The following is a 20,778-nucleotide window of genomic DNA, read 5'->3' as shown; positions in this document are numbered from 1 at the left end:
TGGTGGGCGAAGGTCTCATTCTTCCCTAGCTACTTCCTGCTGGCCAGGACGTAGTCCTACCTATCCCTTGGTCCAGAGATTCCTAACATGAAAGGGGGTTCTGGAGTTGAGGAAGACCTTCATGTGAGGGGGAAGGATCTTGCAGAGTCCAGGTCAGTTGGCTGTCCCTGGGAAGTGGTATGCATGATGTCCAGAGGATGCCATTGCTGGACAAGTTGGTGTCCTTATCATATTCTAGAGGTGACAAATTTGGCAAGAGGGTTATAAGGCACAGTCAGAACCATAACCACTAAATAACAAAGGTGGGAACTAACTCTACAATGTCCCAGACTAAGACAGAAGTGGCTTCCTTGGAGGAAGGCATGCAGAGTGTGCCGCACCTCTCCAAAGCCCTTTTTCCCAAGCCCTTAACTTGGGCTGGGGGGGAATGTTAAAGTCCCTTTAACATTTCATATAATAAGGACTTGGTGATGATGAAATCCTTTAACTTGACCTTATCTGGGAAGCACTTTAACCCCCCCCCCCCATTCTAAATGATAGGTTTGCTGGATAGAGTAATCTTGGATGTACATCCTTGCCTTACATGACTTTGAGTACTTCTTGCCAGCCCCTTCTTGCCTCTAAGATTTCTTTTGAGAAATCAGCTGACAGTCTTATGGGAACTCCTTTGTAGGTAACTGCCTCCTTTTTTTCTTGCTGCTTTTAGGATTCTCTCCTTATCTTTAATCTTGGGTAACTTAATTATGATTTGCCTTGGTGTGTGCTTCCTTGGGTCCAACTTCTTTGGGACTCTCTGAGCTTCCTGGACTTCCTGGAAGTCTATTTCCTTTGCCAGATTAGGGAAGTTCTCCTCCATTATTTTTTTCAAGTAGGTTTTCAATTTCTTGGTCTTTTTCTTCTCCTTCTGGCACCCCAATGATTTGAATGTTGAGTGTTAAAGTTGTCCTGGAGATTTCCTAAGCTTCTCCTCATTTTTTTGAATTTTTGTTTGTTCATTCTGTTCTGGTGGAATATTTCTTCCTTCTGGTACAAATCATTGATTTGAGTCTCAGCTGCCTTCCCATAGTGACATTTTGGTTCCTTGTACATTTTCCTTTATTTCACCTTGCATAACCTTCAATTTTTCCTCTATTTTGTGACCACACTTCACCATTTCTGTGAGCATCTTGAATAGTGTTTTGAACTCTGAATCTGATAGGTTGGCTATCTCTTCATTACTTAGTTCTCTCTTTGGAGCTTTGATCTGTTCTTTCATTTGGGCCATATTTTTTTGTTTTGGTGCTCCTGTTATATGTATGGGGCAGAATATCTAAGGGGCAGAGCCTTAGGTATTCGCCAGGGTAGGGCAACTGGTGTAGCTGTGTTATGTTGCTATTTGTGGGGGAGGGGTCTGATGGGGTTGCTTGGCTCTCTGCTCACTTTCAGTCACTTCCCCCGCTACCCAGAAGCAAATTTGGCCCTTCTGGTGCTTATTCCCAGGTGAGTGGGTTTGTGCACATTCTAGGACCCTGTGGGTCTCTCCAATGAACTCTCCCGTGAGGCTGGGAGTTTTCCTGCCTCCGCAACTCCCACAGGTTTTTACAGTCTGAGGTTTTGAGGCTTTGTTTCCCTGGGCTGGTTTTGTGGTCTGTCTTGCTCCCCAGTTGTTCCTTCCGGTTTATCCACAACACAAATGTGGGGCTGCCCACTCCACCAGCTGCCCCCTTGCCTGCCTGGTCTTCAGCTGCTGCCTTGCCACATGTCCTCTCTACCCTCGCTGTCCTTCTCTGTCCCTCCTACTGGTCTGGATGAATGTTTCTCCCTTAACTCCACGGTTGTTGGACTTCCATACAGTTTGATTTTCTGGCAGTTCTGGTTATTTTTTGTTTTTAAATTTTTTGTTGTCCTTCTTTTAGTTGTGTAAGGAGGCAAGGTGTATCTACCCATGCCTCCATCTTGGCTGGAAGTCAGTTTGTCTTAAATGGGATAATTGTTACATAAATAGACAAACGCTGTCAAAGAATCGTATAGAGACAGTTATAGGCATGCTAATGCACCCTTGAATGGGAGGAAAACCAGTCATTAGACTGTGTGCATCCAATGAAGAAAAAAGTACAGTTCAAAAAGGAAAGGGAAGAGGAACAAATGTCTGGGACCAGCTTATAGATTCCTCCCCAATCTATACACTGCTTGTAAAGGAGCATTCTGGGATTATTCTGGCCAGTCTTCTCTGGACCCAATTAAGTTGGTCACTAACAAAGACAATTACAGTGATTATTTTTTAAAGATTTCATTTACTTTCAGAGAGGGGGAAGGGAGGGGGAAAGAGAGGGAGAGAAATATGAATGTGTGAGAGATACATCGATCGGTTGCTGGTTGCCTCTGGTGTACCCCTAACTGGGATATGCCTGGACCCCAGGCATGTGCCCTGACCTGGAATCAAACCAGTGACCTTTTGGTTTGCAGGCTGACACTCAATCCACAGAGCCATGTCAGCCAGGGCCAATTACAATTATTGAAATCTTGGAATATAGCTGCTCAACATATGTGATAGGGTATCTCTGGATAATGTCCACATTGTCCTTCTGTTTTACCTCAGGAAGGCTTATTCTAAGCACTCTCCTTGTTGGAATGTCAGATAGATGTACAGAAAGATTGTTGTGCTGGCAAGAGCATGAAGAGAAAAGCTCTTTCCTGTTGGAGAAACACATTGGAGAAATACCAAGTTGGAGAAATATATTGGAATATAAGTTTGGTTTCCTATTGAAGCCAAACTAAGAACACATAAAGAGATGCCTTCAGCTTCTGGCAAAGGTAATGTGACAGAAATCATATTTACCCTCCTGCCTGAAATCTCACCCTTCCTTTTTCCCTACCCCTTAAGGAAAGAAATGGACAAATACATGAAATGCTGCTTTTCCAGACACTGAAATCAGGCAACAAAGGATAGCAGCCCTGAGAAATGAGAAACAAACAAGGAGAGCCCTACTGCTGGCCCAGCTTACTGCTTTCAGAGGGTTTCCAGGGTAGAAACGAGGAGGGGTTCTGCAGCCAACTCCTTGGACTGTGGAGACAAAGCTGAGTGTCCATGGAGAGCAAGGCTGCTAGAGTTCCAGGAACCAAGGCCCAGTGATGAGAGAGATGGACAGAGAGAGAACACGGGCATGCGAAAAGAGTCTCCTTCAAGTACTCAGTGGAGTACTGATCAGGACGTGCTTGTGAAGAAACTGCCTGAGGCCAAGGGAAGAAACTTCTGTGAAGGTCAGAAGTTTCAGGGCCCGGTGCTCACATGGGGCAGGAAATCATACTTATTCCCAACAGCCAGAGCGGACTACTCGTGGGCCACTGTGAGGAGCGCTCAGGAAAGGCTTGCCCCAGTTGAGGGAATAAGCAGCCTGAGACCGACCTACCTAAAAACTCATAAAAGTAAGCCTCAAAGGAATCAAACTGTTGACAAGTCACTTAACTGGACCCCAGGACAAAACTCCAGAAGATTTACAGAACTACCTAAATAGGCACTTCCCCAAAAGGTAAGTTATGACAATATCTGTCATCTAATCAAAGAATGTCAGGCAGGCACAGAGGCAGAAATACATGACCTGACATGGGGAGAATAAACAGTATATCAAAACTAAACTATAACTGACACGATGTTAGCAGAGAGGACGGTCCAGATGGCAGAGCAGGGAACTGTGGTACTTGCATCCTGCCACAACCACATCAAACTTACAACTGAACTATGGAACAACCATCATTCAGAACCACCTGAAATGTAGCTGAACAGTTCTACAGCTAAGGATGTAAAGAGGAAGCCACATCAAGACTGGTAGAAACAGACTCATAGATGCAAGAGATCATGTTGATGGTTGCCAGGTGGGAAAAGGGGTGGGGAGATGGGTGGAAAAGGTGAAGGGATTAAGAAGTACAAATTGGTAGTTACAGAATAGGCACGGGCATGTAAAATACAGCATAGGGAATATAGTCAAAATATTATAACTATGTATGGTGTCAGATGAATGTAAGATTTGTCTAGATTGCATTTATATAACACCCAACCACTGGGTTGTACACCCGAAACTAATATAACATTGTATGTCAACTGCAACTGAAAAATTTAAAAAATAATTTTTAAAAAATTAGCAGCGAGGATTTTAATACAGTTATTATGACTAGTACATATGTCCAAAGAGTTATTCAGAAACTTGGAACATATATGCATGTCTGGAGTCAAACTTTAGAGGCAGATGGAAATGATAATGCCTGAGATAAATGCACTAGGTGGAGTTAATAGATTAGACATTGCAGGAAAAAGATTAGGGAATGTAAAGCTACAAATGGTGGAAACTATCTAAAATGAAACACACTCCAATTTTTTAAAATCATTAAGTGATAGGACAAATTAAAAATGCCTAATATAAGAGTAACTTTTCCCTCCTTTTCTCATTTGCCCCTTTCAACTCTACCCCACACCCTATTTCCCGCCCCCACCCCCCACCCCTGCCCCGCTCCTGCCTCACCCGCCTCTGCCAAATGGAGTGAGGCCAGCGCCAATGGAACAGACAGTCGGGTTCAGCTTCCCCTGGGACCCCTAAGTTCAGGCCCAGTGGGTCGTGGAGCAAAGCCGGAGAGATGATTTGGCTACCCCATTGCCTTCAGAATCGCCCAACGCAAGGGTGTCAAACTTGACTGATGCGCGCGCAGACTCCAACTCTTCCAGTGTCTGGAATTTGGGAATCTGTGCAGCCGCAGGGCAACCGGGACGTGAGCGCCACCCAGCGGTGACAAAGAGCTTGCTCTTTACTGTCTGCAGACAACCTTCATTGTAGGTCTCTGTGGCGCAATCGGTTAGCGCGTTCGGCTGTTAACCGAAAGGTTGGTGGTTCAAGCCCACCCAGAGACGCACTAGCTTAGTAGGGTTTGTTTTTTTTTTTTAACTTTTGAGAAACATGACATGGATTTGCTGCTCCACACCTTTCTGCACTCGAACCCGCAACCTTGGCCTATTGGAACAATGCTCTAACCAACTGAACTACCCAGCCAGGGCCAGTCTTTCTTATTCTCAGGAAGCAAAAGCCAAACCATTGCAGCTCACTCTTCTCTGTACATCCTCTCTCAACCATTACGGGAGAGAGGCCTCCTCCACTACTCCTCTCTTGTCTTCTGCGTCTCCTGTGCAACAGGATGACCTCGGTCAAGACGTCAAGATTTGTGGCCAAGAACAGGTCACGGGGAATCTGGAAATTACTGTTTGTATGAGTATTTCCGAACACTTTCCATATACTTTTCAAATTAAATTGTTTGTCATTGTGGATTTACAAATAATGTTCTAGTTATCATTCTTGTACACGTATCTGGCCGCTTATTCAAGCATTTCTATAGGGTAGAGTCCAGGAAGAAGAATAGTATTTATATGCTTTCTATAGGATCCTATTTTCTCTTCTTTTCTTTTTCTTTTTTTTTTTTGTTGTTGTTGTTTAGTTTTTATTTCATAATCATAACTCTGCAAACCAGCTAGACTTGGAAGGGGTAAGGAAAACATGAACTGCAGAGAGAACACGAAGATTATGGAAACATTCCAAGCAGACGGGGGTGAAGGGGTGCTCCCCTGAAATACAGAAGGAATGGTCTGGTGGTTCAGATAAAACACAAGTCAAATGTATTAGAGCTGTCCACAGTCAGTAATGGTGATCTTCTTGCTGGTCTCGCCATTCCTGGACCTGCAGCGCTCCATGGCTGTCACAGCAACATCGTGCCGTCTTTCACCCCGCAAAAGACCACGAGCCTGCCGTCCAGTCACTCAATGCATTGTAACCTATATCATTTTATTAACCAATGCCACTCCAATAAGTTCAATATAAATTTTTAAAGGATTAAAAAAAGAGAGAGAGAAAAGCCCAAGGATTGAATGGTCCCGATTTTTAACTCTTGTGTTTGAGAGAGACCTACAAAAGAGTGATTAAGTGAAAATTTTATTTCTTTGTTTTACCACACCCTCATCTGCCACTTGAGGAGACTATGTCAAGGAAAAAACAATTTCATTAGATTCTGGATAGATGTTAAAGTGTTACTTTTCTGTCCAATGTAAAGATTTTTACACTTTGCCTGCTTTTTTTTAAAAAAAATTATATTTTATTTTTAGAGAGGGGGGAGGGAGAAAGAGAGGAAGAGAAACATCTGTCAGTTGCCTCTCATGTGGCCCCAACCCAAAACCTAGGCATGTGCCCTGACCAGGAATCAGACCCTTTGGTTCCCAGGTCAGCACTTAACCCACTGAGCCACACCAGCCAGGGCTGATGTTTCGATATTAATGTTTTCGCTCTTTTATTCTCTGACTTACACTTAGCCGGGTGCAGGCCGAGCAGTGATCCAGGCACAGTCACCCCAGAGCCCAGTGCTGCTCTCCTCTGATGCCCCCATTGAGTGCCTAGAAAAGTCCAAGGATCCAATGACCAGACTTCACACTCTTGTGTCTTTCAAAGACCTACACAAGAGAAATGTTCACTCCTAGTTCTGCGTCCTTCATCACACCACACCAGTCCTTTCCAGCCAGCTCTTGACTTATTTTCAACTCTGAAGATCCACCCAAGATCCTTTTGCTACCTTACACCCAAGCAAAACTTTTTTCTTGATTATTGTATTTTCTACCCCTTCCAATCACTCTGCTGAAGTTTCTCTGCTTTATAGACTAATCATCCTGCTGCCTATCTTGTGAAATTTATTTTCTCAATTGTCTGCCTGTGAGTGTGTGCATGTGTCTAAGTGTGTGTGAGAGACTTTACTTACATGCTTCTTTCTCTCTCTCCATCGTTTAACAACCTTAAACTATAAAGTATGCTGGACACTATTCTGTCTCTTGAGGATACGTTATTTACATCGACAACCTTGGTTTCCCAGGAAGCATGAATCTTTTTTATATGAAAACATGTCTTTGGAAGACAGAGTCAAGTAAAACATGACTTTCTTAGTGCACAATTAATGTCAAAGCAAAAGTGAACACATCTCACGTTCAATTCAGATAGTCAGGAAAGTCTTTCCAGAGGAAAAGAATTCTGAACTGAGACCGGAAGGATGGGAATAAATTTGAGAACAAAAAGGGACTCTTGAGAGACCATCCCCTTTAGAGAGAAGCCAGTGTCTGAAGGTGAGAGAGTTCCTGACACGTCAAACACATCACTGTTGCTGGACTTGAGAACTGGCAAAAGATATTCAGGTGATTAGGATGGGGGTGAAGCAGAGGGGAAGCAGAGTGCATTTCATAAATGTATTAAGACATTTTAATGAAGGAATATGGGAACACTAGCTGGTTTTAGGCTACAGGTAGGTCCGGATTGAAGCTATGAAAGGGTCTCTCAGAAAGCATGTGGCAAGTGGTTTGGAATAGATTAGACAGGCTGTAGGGACACTGGCTTTCTATCCGGTTGTATTAATGGAGGTAAGAGTTGACAGATGGGAAAGCATAGTCGTAAACTGGCAGTAAGCCAGTGGTCCACCCAGTAAACTCTATCCATTGATCATAGTGGACATAAAATTCTGTGCTGGGAGGATGAGAGGGTATATCCAAAGAAGGTAGGAAGATCTGTTTTAGACAGCAGAATGGCTGGTGGTGAGAATAAATATACTAGGCAGGGGTAGGAACAGATTTGGGTGTTACTGGTGATTGACTGGAACACTTGAGAAAGTCCATACTCTTTGAGGGATGTTGTGACTGGGTCTGCTGATCACACAGGGCTGCAGTAGAAGGTGGTGTGTGATGCTGACAGGGAGCTAACTGTGCATTGAGTTTTAACATCTGTGACTCTGAGAACCGTATGAGGCTCTGACTTGTGAATTAGGAATTGTGAGTTGGAAGTACAGTGTTGTAGTTTAGAAAGAAATGTGAAAATAAATGTAGATCTTGTTGATGTAGGTGGTAATTGAAAGTGTGTTGGCCATAGCTGGTGCTTGTCTTGGGTATTTGGCAGATGGTAGATAGAGCCAAAGCTCTTCAAGGTCAAGGTAATGTTCATTTTCCCTATTGAGCTGAAGTTTTTGGTTCACACTTGATCTACCTTGGCTTCTCAGCAGGAAAGCATGATTGCATGTCAGAAGTTCCTGTTTTCCAAAAAGTCATAATGATTCCTAATCCCGTCGTGTGGGAAAGCTTCCAGATTGCTTTCTTCACTTTAATTTCCCCAGGGAAATTTGGAGAAACAAATGTATATTTCAGTTTTTATCAAAGGACCAACATGTTAACCTATCAATCATCATTTTTGTTTCTAAAATTAGTCTGATTCTTATGTCAAATGGAGCCACAGCTGCCATGCCAAAGAAACTGCCTTGCACAGTTTATGCCTTAAACCTTTGGATGTTAACATGGCAAAATCACCTGTGGATGGAGCTTAAAGCAACTCAGCATCCCACAGAACTGATAGTAAGGATAACAGGAAAGCAGATATTATGACTACAGGACTGATAGCTACTGGACTGAAAATTAAAAACATCGCTCTGTTATGTTATCTGTAGCAATAGCAAAAAATGTGTTTCTTCCATTGATGTAATCGTTCTCCTTCCTTTCCTCATGAATAGCGCTTGCCTTGGTCTCCTAATCAGAGATTATTTCAGCTTCTGCCTGAATCAAGGCTTCCCTAACAGCTACTCTTTTCTTTGACCTCAATCAAGTGCTTGTTGCCTCTGACTTTGAAAGGCTTATTATTTTTAGGTTAACACTGATGTAGCCAATACACCAGAGCCTATGGCTCATACGCATCTCAGAGTCACAGAGGCTAAAACTCAGAACTCCAGGGAGTCCACTTTAGGAGAATTAGATGCTTCCAAATGATCGATCGAGCATCGACTGCAAATGTGATATGAATTAATCTCTTAAGTAACCATGATATATCACAAATCCATGCAAATGCTGCAAACGCCTTAAAAACAGACACACTATTGTCAGCATGATTACGGTTACAAAGAACTAACTCCACTTCCCCAAATGTGTTTCATTGTTATCTGTATCTGGATTCTGGCCCTCCCCCTTCTTCTACCTGCGGTCGAATTCTGCTTTCACTTATTTCTTCCTTGGATTCGAGTTTAATTAGCCTGACCTAGCAAGTGACATTACTTTCTCAGACTCTCTAAGGTAATAGTTTGAGGTCGACTCTGTAAGATTGAGGGTCATAAACAAGGAATCTGGATGCATTTCCGGTGTTTCCTGCAGGGATCTGTTATCCAGTTGGGAAGAGCCTTCATCAGAGTTGTGTGGTGAGCTGACCAAACAGATATTTTGCTATTTAAATCCGACTGTCCCCACTTTGTGCTGTTTCCTGATGCCTCAGTGGCAAGTGTTTGAGCAGAATATCTGTGGGGGTTTGTGAGCTCCATCTTGCAAAGACAACGGAGTCATGTTGTTGGCAAAGTTACTGTTTCTGGGTTGCTCTGGAGATTGTTTCTCAGAAGAATCCAATGGAGGAGTAGTAGGAGACGAGGGCATTGGTGGTTCAGTGGTAGAATTCTCGCCTCCCACGCGGGAGACCCGGGTTCAATTCCCGGCCAATGCATGGTGTGGTTCTCCTTTTAGAACCTGACCTCTGCACCCACCCAGTCCCGGTCAGATTAGGAAGCAGAGCTCACAGCAGGTCTTCGCACTCTTGGCTGTGGCTCCCCCCCCCCCCCGCCCCCCCGGGCCACCCACCCACGGAGCTTAGTCAACTAGTCAGCCTGCCCAGCCTCTGTCATGCCCAACGAGGTTCCAGGAAAGATGCCGTGCACATGGCCCAATGTGTCAAGAGGTCTTGCTCTGAAACTTCTAAAAGGGGGAAAAACGAACTGCAGAATCTGGGAACCAGCACTTGTGGGGTCTTGCCTAATTCCTCTTGGATACACCTTTGAACGGATTCCAGTTTGAGAATGCTAAGAGTATGATTGCCTTGGAAGAGACTACAGGTGATTCCTTTTCATCCCAGAATCTTTGAAGAAGTTCCCTAAGCGATAGTCGTTTTAAATACAAGACCAGTGCCATTTGAGAAGTTTCCTCATCCCTGCTTTCCGTTTTAAAGATAAAGTAGACTTATTTAATTTCAAGAGATTCCTGAGGGTGAGATTGTCGCTCTACATTTTAAGTGTCTGAGGACCATGGCGATGCTGTGTTGTTAGCATCGAGGTCATTTTATTCATTTATTTATTTGTAACTCCCTTGGAAACCTAAAATTTAATCAATAAATTCTGAGCTGTGGTACAAGTTCTTGTTTTTGTCTTTGTAGACAGGATATGATGAATTACAAGATAAAGTTTTTTTAAGACTGCAACATCTCCAAATTTCCCCAAATTTTCCCTTTACTGTTTGCTGAAGAAAATGTTGTCTTTGACTCCCTTCCTTAGAAGAAGCTGGAAGAATGTAGGGTGGGGGGAGAAGACCCACAAGGCAAGGACTGCAGGATAGTTTTATTATTATCATTATTAGTGATTTGAGAGGGCAGGAGTGGGGGGGAGAAATCTGCTTGTTGTTCCACTTACCTGGGCACTCATAGGCTGACTTCTGCACATACCCTGACTGGGGGTGGAACCAGCAACCTCAGAGGATGCAGGAAGGTGCCCTCAGGAACTGAGCCACATGGCCAGTCTACAGGAGAACATTGTTAATTGCGTGAAGGAAAGGAAGGGAAGAGGAGCCGTGGGTTGTGAAATAAGCAATGGGAAAGCAAAGGAGGCATGGGAACAGTGATGGCTTGGCCCATAGGCTTTTCAGAGTGTTCAAATAATACAAATAAAGGACTTTAGCTTTTATTTTCAAGTACAGGTTGGTTTCCAGGGAATATTCTTTAAGCTCACATCATGCTAGAGGTCAGCTTCATGGGCCTTGTCTCTGTAGGGTTGTCCTCGGTTGCAGTAAAGATGTCCACTCCATTCTCTCGAAGCAACACCTTGAAATCTCAACAGCATTCCCTCTGCCTTAAGATTCATTGTGGGGTGGGAGGAGAGTTTGACATCATGTTTAACATACATAAGGAAAATGCACTGAACCTATACGTACAATATACCAGGTGATTATAATGCACACCCCTGTGTAACCTACACACAGATGAAGAAGTAAAATAGTATTAGTCCTTCAGTCTAATTCCTCCCATGCTTTACTAGGTGATAACCTTCTACCCCCATCCCCCTCTCCCCCTTAATTTCCCTCCACTCTACCTGTAAGTTCCCTCATTAGGGTTTCATTTTTAACATCCTGTATTGTTAATGGATCTGAGCACTATTACATGTTTGTTAGCCTCTTGGATTTTTCCTGATAAAGTTCTTATCCCCAAGACTCTGGTTATTTTTCTCTAGTTCTGTGTGTCTTTTTCTTCTTATTTTATAAGAGAATTGACAGTACAAATTGGTTATGCCAGCCTCTAGCAGTGCCTTGAGGCCACGCTGCTCACAAGCCCTAAGACTGACAGACTGACAATGCAAGGAAGAAGGATCTGCAAACTGTGCACATAAGTTAAAAGACAGCAGCTGGGTGAGCCATTCTTTGTACATTGGATAGGTCTATGGGGAAGGGAGATGCCCATGGGAATATGCTCTTGGGTCCATGTAATTCTTTATTTAATGATTTTCTTATTTATTTATAGACAGAGGGGAAGGGAGGGAGAAAGAGAGGGAGAGAAACATCAATGTGTGGTTGCCTCTTGTGGGCCCCACCTCTGGCCCCTGCAACCTAGGCATGTGCCCTCACTGGGAATTGAACTAGTGACCCTTTGGTTCACAGGTTGGCACTTAATCCACTGAACCACACCAGCCAGGGCTAGTTCTTGCCTAAAGAAGGTAGGCACATCCCTGACTTGCGTGGGGCAGTGTGTTGGGCATCTCAGTCAAGGCACATGCCTGGGTTGCAGGCCAAGTCCCCTGTTGCTCCCTGGCAACCTATCAATATTTCTCTCCATATCTTCTCCCTCCCCTCCCCTCTCTCTAATAAACAAATGAACAAACACACACAAATAAATAGATAGATAAGTAAAAACCTTTTTTAAAAGTAGAAAGCCAGCATGCAAGCAAGCAGGCACAGCCAGAAGACGGCCAGAGTGGGGCACATGGCAGATGTCTTTTTCCCTGGCTGCAAGCACAAGGAATGCTGGGTAGGCTAGCATGCAATCAGTGGAAGCACTGCCGTTCCCCAATAAGCAGTAATGTGCTTACATCGTTGTTACCAGCCATTCTACTGGCAGGTGGTGACCTGAGAAGGGAAGAAAACAGAAGAGAGCAGAGAAAAAACCCTGAGTTTCAGGCAATCGAGAACACTGTGCCAATGTCCAGAATCCTTGAACTGTGATGGTAATGAGCTGGGGAAAGGTGCCCTTGAGTGTTTGATTGCTGGCAAAATTGTGTGAAAGGTATTTAACGCTGATGGGTTGGCTCCAGGTGCATAAAATAGAAGTCTCTTCCCTACAGAATTGCTGAGGATATAAGTATAAGAATCTCTGCAGCAGCATTTTTATAATGAAATAAAAGAGCAGAACCAATTTATTGTTCAACAATGATGTGATGATGTGAGTGCCTTTTGAGCCTGGCATTTGGGTGGTGGGTCCCCACACAGGTCTGACTTGTGCATGGAGAATTATTATTTCTGTGTGGGGCCCACGTGCCCCGGCCACACCATGATGTTCATGTGCAAGGTGAACATGGGCAGGGTGTTCGGATTTGATAAATCCAAGTGTCAGAAAAACTTTAGAAAGTGCAATCATCACAAGGTCAGTGGACTAAAGCATTCAGTAAGGCAGCTGGTAAAGAGCTTTCAGTGGATAGTTCATCTGAATTTGGAAAAGGTAGGAATAAACCTGTCAAATACCAGCAAAAGCTGTAGAATAAAACTCTTGATGCAATGAAGAGTTGAAGAGATGAAACAGAAACGCCACACTGAATTTCTATTGAGCAGGTTGAAGAAAAATAAAGAGCAACAGCAAGTTCAGGATACCACAGAAGTCAAGCCAAACACATATTTGATCCGGGCGCCCACTGCACACAAAGGAGAGCAGCTGGGAAACAAAGCGGCACCAAAATGACCGCAGGAGGTGGACATGGCAGTTGACCCTGACAACCTCACTGTCTGTAACCATTTCCATGAGCACACGGAAAATCTCCTTTAGAGACCTAGCACATCTAAATGATTTGATTTATTTTTTACATCAGGTGACTCAAATGAAAGGTGATTAAAAACACATTTCTTCGACGTTGCGATCTGCAAAACACCAGATATTATGGATGCTAGATTGCATCTCAATGTTCCACCTTCTCTAATAGGGGGTACCCACTTAAAGCATGAAAATTCCGAAGAGAATCGTGAACACAGAATGGTCCTGCCACTTGTATAGTGGCAGTAGGCAGCATTTATGTAATAATTAATGACAGAAATGTATGGCTGGCGACATATAAATTTTCTCTTTAGTAAAAAAAGCAATGATATGATATTTAAATATATGTCAATATATTCAGACAATGGAAATGTAACTGTTTAAAAACAACGAGTTGGAAATCCCGATGATTCATTAGTGATGAAAATACTAAGAGCTCAGATACTTGTGGCGCTCTGCACACATTTCCTTCTCTGGAGCTCAGAACAGCCCACGGAACTGTATCATCTGCTGTGGAGGCTGAGAGGTTCCGGGACACGGAAGGAAGGAAGACTGAAGGAAGCGCAGGGTAGAAAACGGAGAAACCGGTGGGGGGGGGGCGGAGGAGGAGGAGGGGAGGAGGAGGAGGAGGGGGAGGAGGAAGAGGAGGGGGAGGAGGAAGAGGAGGGGGAGGAGGAGGAGGAGGGGGAGGAGGAGGAGGAAGAGGCGGAGACCACCGCAGCCGGGTGAGACTGAGAACAAGGTGAGACAGGCCGGGCCGAGAGAGGGCGCTTTTGCTTCCCAAGTCTCTGCGACCACCGGCAACCCGCCCTGTGGGAAGGCTCGCCCTCTCTCCCTCCGTCTCGGACCCGGCGGTCCAGAGAGATCGTCCTAGATCACCTGTCCTCTGCCCAAGGACGCCGAGGGGAGGACGGGCCCACGGAAGTGTGGTCCTCGGTGGTCCAGCGCGCTGAGTCCCGGCTAGTGGCGGAGCCTGTGCCCGCCGTCTCTCGCGGGTAAGGGCGGACGCCACAGAGCACAGTCCCGCTGCTCCCCGAGGAGCAGTAAGAGCGCCGGCATCTCGGCCAAGGCCGAGGGGGGCGCGCGGCCAGGTCCCCCCAGGGAGGAGCAACACACTGGGCCGGGCCCCCTGGTTGGGCTGAGGGGAAGCGGCAAGGGAACCGGCTGCCCTTCTGCCGCAGGTTCTGTGTCCTCCGGTTGTTGGAAAAGGTTGATCCAACCTGATCTGCGAGCGCGGGACAGGCAGCTGGGGCCAATCCGAGGGGTGGGGAGCGTGGGTGTGTGTGGGGGGGGGGCGGCGTGGGGATCCTCCCCAAGCACACGGCTGGGCTGGAGGAGGAGCAGGAGAAGGGAAAGCGGGTGTGAGAGGAGAGGCAGCTGGCTACCCTGGGCAGGGGGAGAGGGGTGCTCGGGAATGCAGGCGGGAGTCGGGAGCCTCCAGCTGAAGGCGGGCTCGGGCCTCGGTTTTCCAGGAAGGGGCGCCTCCTCCGCACCTGGCCGGGGAGGGACGGCGGCGCGCGCGTTTCACCGAGCGACTTCCAGCCTGGCCAGCTCCGGGCGCCGGGGGGCCTTCCTGGTGCTGGTGGGCGTCTCTGCGCAGCCCACCGCGCTCTGGGGAGAGAGAGAGCAGGTCGAGCGCACCCTGGACAGGTGGCGCAAGAGGCAGAGGGGTCCACACACTTCAGCCAGGAAACAGGAGAGCCAGGAAGATGGAGGAGCGCTGACCCGGGCGAACCCACATGCAGTGCCGCCCGAGGGGCGCGGTGCGGTACCACCGAGGAGATGCGGCCTTTCACCAACCCGGGGAGGTCGGAGAGAGAGCGCGAACGGACCTCTAGCCATGCGCACCCCACCCCCCTCCTCAGCAGAAATTGCTCCGTGGTTTCCCCCATGAGGTGAACAGAGGGGTCAGCGCCGAGAGGATGCAATGACCAAGGTCCATCCGGGGAGAACCACCTTCGAGATCGTGGTGTCTCCCCTTCCAGGTGAGAGTGAGCGCTCGCCCTCCGAGCACCGTGCCGCCTTCGGGTCCCTGCTCAGCACACTCAGCGTCACCGCCCATCCCGCCCCTGGCCCCAGGGAACGCACACGGTGTGGGCTGTGCAACCGCTGTCTGCACGTCTGCTGTTGGTTTCCACTCCTTTCCGCTCTGGCAGCGGTCAGCGTGTTCCATTTCGTGGCCACTTCACAGGCTGCCTGTGTTGGGTCAGTTCAGGTCACCTCCCCACAGGGCTTAACAGACGGGCGGGACAGTTGCCCGGGCGCTGGGAGGCTGCTCTTCCGAAGGCGGAGCCGCCTCTTTCTGAGCGGAGGAAGCTGAGGAGGCCCAGGCGGGGCACCCGGCAGAGCTCAGGACCACCTCTCAGTTACTCCGGGCTGCGCGGCACCGCGCCCTGCAGACCTCCAGGATGCCACATCAGTGCAGATGTGCACCCCTGCGCGAGCCGCCGAGGAGCCCCCGTAGAGTCCCCTGTGGGGACGAGCGGAGCGGTGGAGCCAAGCAAGACCAGGACGCCCGGAGATGCGGGCCACCCCTGCGGGAGATAAAGAGTGGGTGGGAGGAGAGGCACCCAATAAATAACGCCACAGCTCCAGGATGGTTTCCCTGCAGGCCGGATGTCATTGGGTGCAAAAGTAATTCCCTGACCGGGAATCGAACCCGGGCCGCGGCGGTGAAAGCGCCGAATCCTAGCCACTAGACCACCAGGGAGTGTAAAGGCTTCTTTTGTCCTCCTCAGTGAGGCAGAGCAGGGCGACACCTGTCCGGGGCTCTGGGGGCCCTTCCCGTTGGGGGTGGGTATGGAGGGGTGAGCAGGCCGGTCACCGCGGCTCTCGCAGGAAGGCTTCCCTGAGGCCGAGTCCGCCCCCTGCCTTCTCCAGAGAAGGAGCGTCCGCACCGCCCGGAGATGCGCCTTTGCCCGCGGCCGCGGGTAAAGGGAGGTGGCCGGGGCCGGGCGGTGGACCGAGTGGAAGGGAGGAAGCCAGAGGGAAGGCGCGTGTGGGGTGAGACCGGGGGTCCCCGACCCCAGAAGGGGCTGGGGGGGAGCGGGACCGAGGTGGTGAGGACGGAGCGTGCTCTCAAGGGAGGCTCCGCCGCCTTGACCAGGATGTCGGCTGGTCCCCGGCGACCTGTCGCACCCGCGTTCCCGCCGCCTCAGTGGACGGAAACACCACCCGTGGACAACGCAGCTGCACTCGGAGTTCTCGCGGACGCGGGTTTCCTCACACGCGGGGAGTCGGGTCCGCGTGTCCTCCGGTCCGTCGGGGTGCGGACAAGGTCTGCTCCAGGGACTCTCTACCTCGGCGGGGGCGCAGGGTGCTGAGGCGCCCCCTGGTCTCTGCTGGCTGGGAGCCGGGGGGACTCCCACGCACCCCTTCCCCTAGTCGCGACCACCAAAAATGTCCCCAGACGAGGCCCAGAGTCCCGGCCAGGGGGTGGGGGGTGGGGATTGGGGGGGGGGCGGGAGGGGTGTGCCGGCCGAATCGCCCCTATTGAGGACCAGCCGGCGCACAGTTCCCGGTCTCAGAAGTTGCGCAGACGACCCTCCTGATCCGGGCGCCGGGATGCATTCAGCCCTGGGCGCGCGCGGGTCAGTCGGGCGTGGGATTTAAGACTTTTCATCTGGAGACCCTGGGGTTTCTGCCTTTAGGCCTTCCCTTTGGTTCTGTCGGAAATCAACCTTTTTGACCCTGTCCACGGGGGCCAGCCAGGCAGAGGGCTGGGTCCGCTCGGTGAGGTTCCTGTCGGTCGTTTGTGTGGAGCCTGCACAGAAGACTCAGGGGCCGCTTTCTTCGGCTCCCCCCACCCCGCCCCCCGCATCCCAGAGGAGCGGTCCTGCTGCACTGCTGGGCGGGGGTTGGGCGGGGGCAAATGGGGTTTGACTGAGATGCCCGAACCTCACACCCGACTTCCACACCCCCACTGACGGGAAACCTTCCCGCCTGCCCCTGCACCCCCACCCCCACCCCACCCTCTGGGATTGTTAGGCCTGGCTCAGCTTGAGCTCTGGAGCGCCCAGGCCCGCAGGGACACCTACAGGAAACCAGCTGCCCACTTCAGTCCCGTCCAGGAGGGACCCCAAGGGTCCTGGCGGGAAAGAAAGGCGTTGAATCTTCTCATTTGGTTCGCTGAAGAGAAGAAAACCACGTGTGAACTTTCAAGATCTGGAGTTTCCACGAAGCTTCCTCCTTTGGAACCGCATTCACCCACAGCCGATGACGGTGAGTGGTGTCCAGGTCTCCAGTTGCCAAAATGGAAAGCAGGAAAGGACGACCCCGCTGGTGGTGAATGGGCGACCCCTAGCCCTCCCAGTTGCAGTACTTGAACTTCCCTGGCCGAGAGTCCTGTGAATTCCGAGAATACAACTGCATACATTTTATTGTCTCAATGCTCTTGAAGGAAAGGATCACTATATATATTTTAAAGCAACAATTATTGAGGTCCTTCCAGCAACGTCACAGTGTACGACTATGAACATGTTCCTACCCAAGTTCCTGTTCCCTGGAAACTCTCACCAGCGTCTTTGTCTCCTGTAGCTGACATCCAGTGCCAGACCCCCAAAACCAGTGTTCTGTTTCCAGTCTATTCTCCCGCTCCTGCGCCTCCCCGTTTCCTCATCTTCTTTCAGAGGCAGGACAAACGTGCTGTCGCTCAGCCTCCCATTTGCAACATTGCACTCAACGATCACTGGGGGCCCTCCACGGGACTCTACCTCCCTAGAAAGAGAGGAAATTGTAAACAGCACAAAGCTTTGTACATGTCACAGTCAGAAATATTAAAGTAAACTTTTCCTGAGATCACAGGACTGAAAAGTGAGCTATCTCCACCCACTACCACCCCCACAGAAAATCCAGACTCTGTGTTGAGTTTTGTAGTCATCTTGCATGTTCACCCATCCTCAGGTTGGCAGATTTATTCTCCCCAGCGGGTACAGTGGAGGATCTCTGGCTACAAGGGGGCAAACAGTGCACGTGGGAGAGGGCTGAAGAGCAGGCCTGTGAGCTGTGTGGTGGCTACATGAGCTATTACATGCGTCTGACACTATTGCACGTTGCCAAAAAGAACAGAACCAGGGGACTTGCACTCCCTGACTTAGGAGGTACTGTGAGCCCCAACAGGGCAGGCAACGTGCCAGTGGCATCATGATAGGCAAACTGATAAACAGACTAAGTGGGAAGACTCGAAACTGACCCACACCTCAATTGGTGAAATAGTTTACAATAAAAGCAGTTCAGTGGGGAGAAAGAATAGGGTTCACTATTGGGGTGTGAGGGAGGGAGATGGAAGAGCTTTATTTCTACTTCACACTGCACCCCAAACTCCACCTGAGGTGCATCATAGACCAAAACATAAAAGTTAAAGGTGAAAGCATTTTGAAGGTGCTTTGTGACTTGGTGTTAGGCAAAGATTTTCTAAACAGGGCACAGGAAAAATATGGACAAAGGAAAGGCATGATACACTAGACTTCATCGGCATTAACCATACCTTCTCATGCAGAGATGCCACCAGGACAGTGAAAAAGCCAGCCACAGAGGGGGAGGAGATACTCACAAAGGATATCTGACCAAAGACCCTGTAGATACAATGTATAATGAGCTCCTCTAACCTGATAATAAAAATATTAAACAACCCAAGGTTTTGAGAAGGGTAAAAGACATGAAAATGCTTCTTCAGAGAAGATAGATACTCTACACGTTCCCAACAAAGCGTGTAACAGAGTGTTCAGCACTCCTAGCTGTCAGAGAAGTGAGCAGCAGAGCCACATGGAGGTAGCACAACTCCCAGCAGCACAGCTAAAATTACAAGGGGAGGAAACACCCGAATCCTGGCAGAACATTGAACAACCACAACTCCCACACATGGTTGGTGAGGACATGAAATGGTACAACTGCTTTGACAAAAGCTTGGTTTTCATGAAGTTGTGTGTAAGCCACTCTTTCATACCGGCCATTCCTCACCTAGGTTTTTCCCCAAGAGAAATAAACACATGTGTCCACAAAGTCTGTTGTGGAAAGAGTGTTCAAAGCAGCTTTATTCAGAGTAGGCAACAATGGAAACAGCCCGCATGCTCATTATCAGATGGATGGTAAACAAACTGCGGTATATTCCTGCCAGGGAATCCCACTCAGCGGCCAAAGAGCAATGGCATCCATGTCACTCAACAGCGAATCAAGTCAGAGATGCCATGCAGAGAGAAAGTGGGCAGAAGAGTGCATTTGTGCTAGGATTCCAGCTGCACGCAGTTCTAGAAGAGGCAAAGGTAAAGTGAGAGGAGCCTGGACAGTGATCACTAACAGAGCAGAGGACAATGACAATGATTGTGGGACTTCTACATTACTGACTGGGCAGGGACTGGATCCAGGCACATGTGACAATGACAGCATGATGTGGAGTTCTCCTGTTGGCCCAATCTAGCAGATGGAAATGTTGAGGCACTGTCAAAAGTTTCTGAACAGCCGAAGTGAAACCACTGGAGGACCGAAATAGTGCTCAGCATGGGGGTATTGTGTCCAAAAAGGCAGTCTGGGAAATCGGGAGCACTCAGACCTGACGTGGAACGGGGCTCACAGGCACGTTGTTCTAAAGCAGCTGATGTAGGGAGGGGCAGGGGCTGTTTATCCATCACAGTGACTAGAGTTTTCCTAGTGACAGGGACTGTGTAAATGTGGTTTAGGTTTTGTTTATGTTTTTTGGAGGAACTAACCAGAAGTGGCCCAAGTTAGGGTTCACTTGTTTTAACTTTTGCTTGTCTGATTGAACTGGTTTGCCTGCTCAGGGAATTTTCAAGTCTGATCCCCATTCCCGTTTGGTTTAACATTTTTTACATTTATTTTTCAATTACAGTTGACATACGATATTAGAATAGTTCCTGGCACACAACATGGTGATTAGACATTTATATGACTTGTGAACTCATGTCCCTGAAAAGCCTAGTACCCATCTGGCTCCATACATAGTTATTCCAGCGTTCTTGACTATGTTCCCCGTGTGGTGTTTGACACCCTGTGCCTATTTGTAGTACTGGCAATCTGTACTTGTTAATCCCTTTCCCCCTCAGCCCCTCCCATCTGGCCATGTGTGTCTGATTTTAACAATTTCCTCCGGTGGGGCATGGTCTGAGCAGCATCACAAACTGGTACAGCGTTCCTCTGGGTTACCACCACTGATGTAGTCAGGTCAAGAATCGAGCACTTGCTGTTTCCACCAGTGGAGTTGTTAGGACCCAGGGTCATGTGGTCACTGTTATCATCATTTATGTGTGTACTATTGAATCCTCCCAGTTGCCTGATCCTGACGGATGCCTTTTGGCGTGCGAGTGGCTTCCCACGGGCATTTAGAAATACTTGCGAGTGTGCTAGAGAGGATGATATGGTGAATGACTTACATAAGGACCAATGGCCAAGGACTGCCAGTGCCAGGCACAGAGATTCCCAGGAGCCAGGGGTCAAGCAGATAAACAGGTCTTCCCAGGAGGTGTCCTTTATCTGATGCAAAAAAAAAGTTTCTTTAAATTTGGTCTTTAAGATCCCTTAGATTAATTTGAGTAATTTGAGACAGAAGGGACATTCCCCAGCAAGGCTAGGTCCTGAAGGTCTTTGCTGGGCAATGGGGGCATGAAGGGCTCTGGTGTTTGGGGCGGGGTGGGGGTGTTGTGACTGAAGGAGAGAGAGCATTTTCTTGCGTTTCCTTGTGCTGAGAATTTGAGCGTAG

At 48.3% G+C, this 20,778-nt stretch overlaps 3 non-coding genes and 2 pseudogenes across 3 annotated transcripts; 3 read left to right on the top strand and 2 right to left on the bottom strand.

The window, feature by feature from the left end:
- Nucleotides 1-4,805: 4,805 nt before the first annotated feature.
- Nucleotides 4,806-4,879, top strand: TRNAN-GUU. Its single transcript has one exon. It is a non-coding gene; the product is annotated as a tRNA-Asn (tRNA).
- Nucleotides 4,880-9,444: 4,565 nt separating this feature from the next.
- TRNAG-CCC lies at nt 9,445-9,515 on the top strand. Its single transcript has one exon. It is a non-coding gene; the product is annotated as a tRNA-Gly (tRNA).
- A 2,569-nt stretch (nt 9,516-12,084) lies between these two features.
- On the top strand, nt 12,085-13,082 carry LOC123804586 (annotated as a pseudogene).
- A 1,796-nt stretch (nt 13,083-14,878) lies between these two features.
- LOC123804863 lies at nt 14,879-15,060 on the bottom strand (annotated as a pseudogene).
- Nucleotides 15,061-15,705: 645 nt separating this feature from the next.
- Nucleotides 15,706-15,777, bottom strand: TRNAE-UUC. Its single transcript has one exon. It is a non-coding gene; the product is annotated as a tRNA-Glu (tRNA).
- Nucleotides 15,778-20,778: the final 5,001 nt, after the last annotated feature.

The sequence above is a fragment of the Phyllostomus hastatus genome, unplaced genomic scaffold, assembly GCF_019186645.2.
Source record: "Phyllostomus hastatus isolate PE091 unplaced genomic scaffold, TTU_PhHast_1.1 phas_scaffold_216, whole genome shotgun sequence".
In the NCBI taxonomy this organism is placed as follows: domain Eukaryota; kingdom Metazoa; phylum Chordata; class Mammalia; order Chiroptera; family Phyllostomidae; genus Phyllostomus; species Phyllostomus hastatus.
Note: the sequence above shows the minus strand (reverse complement) of the source record. Positions and strands in the feature narration are given on the sequence as shown.